This window comes from Micropterus dolomieu, unplaced genomic scaffold (genome assembly GCF_021292245.1).
Source record: "Micropterus dolomieu isolate WLL.071019.BEF.003 ecotype Adirondacks unplaced genomic scaffold, ASM2129224v1 contig_2846, whole genome shotgun sequence".
NCBI classification, from domain to species: Eukaryota; Metazoa; Chordata; class Actinopteri; order Centrarchiformes; family Centrarchidae; genus Micropterus; species Micropterus dolomieu.
The window spans coordinates 1-1,072 of NW_025731836.1; the positions used below are offsets into that span (position 1 = coordinate 1).

At 54.6% G+C, this 1,072-nt stretch overlaps 1 non-coding gene and 1 pseudogene across 1 annotated transcript; both read right to left on the bottom strand.

Annotated features, from left to right (window-relative positions):
* Window positions 1-432: 432 nt before the first annotated feature.
* LOC123964486 lies at window positions 433-600 on the bottom strand (annotated as a pseudogene).
* Window positions 601-784: 184 nt separating this feature from the next.
* Window positions 785-897, bottom strand: LOC123964487. Its single transcript, XR_006823452.1, has one exon. It is a non-coding gene; the product is annotated as a U5 spliceosomal RNA (small nuclear RNA).
* Between the last annotated feature and the right edge of the window lie 175 nt (window positions 898-1,072).

Genomic DNA, 1,072 nt, shown 5'->3' on the forward strand with positions numbered 1-1,072 from the left:
CATTAGGCGAATTGGAGGGGAAGACTCTGGGCTCCTCCACAGATGAACTGTCTGAGTAGCTCTCAGCTCTTCCCCTCTTTTCCGAGGCTCCAGGAGACTCAGAAGACAATTCTGAAATTACTCTCTTGGCCGGCTGGGCATTGGGGAGGGGGACATCCTCGCTATCACTCTGTGACTGGCCAAATTTTTGTTCTGAGCCAGTCACTGAGCTAGCTCCGCCTTCTGCCTGCACTGCCACTGCTTCCTCCCTGTTCTCCACTTGTGGGGCAGCTGCAGGCCCCTCCCCTTCTCCCGCCTCTACGGGTCCTTCTCCTCCAATCACAGGATTTGGCGGGAGATTTGAATTCTCCAGCCCAGCCTCTTCAATTAGCTCTCTAACTGCTTCATCTTGTCCGCCATTTTGTGCCTTTTCCTTTGGCTTTTTCAACAAAGTTGAAATTTTCTTCACAAGGAATAATGTGAGTATCCTCCCAAAAACCTGGTAACACTTAGCCACAAACAGGCAAAAGTTTTATCCAGACACAGGAGGCGATCGCAGTCTTAGCCAAAAGGTAAGAACAGATACTACACTTGATCTTAGCCAAAAGGCCGAGAAGCGATAACCCCAACTGGTTGCTTCCAGCGCCCACCTCCCGGAGCAGTTCTCCCCCTGCCGTGGCGCAGTGGTTTCAACTGCGCATAACAACGGCTGCGTCTCAGCACCTCCGCCCCGAGCGCTCCTCGTCGCACCGCTCAACCTCGGCGAGGGCGGCGTTTTATTTCCTTTTCACAAACGCACGAGGCTCGGCCACACGGCAGAGCCTGCCAAAAATAGTTTTAACTCATTGGCGTCCCTCTCCACGGAAGTCTTTAGTAAAAGGCGAAAGACTTGTACGTTATGAAGAGAAACCCGAGTAAGTACAGGCCCCTCCTCCAGAGCCGCCGACGAGCCGCCGACGAGCCTAGTCGTCCCGGTCACTACCCTCACGGTAAGCCTCACTCTGCCTCTCGAGTCCCAAGTACCAGGCCACACCCGTTCCCCTACCCCTCCCCAGGTCATGGCAGGCTCTATCCAATCGGGCTGCGGAGAGAC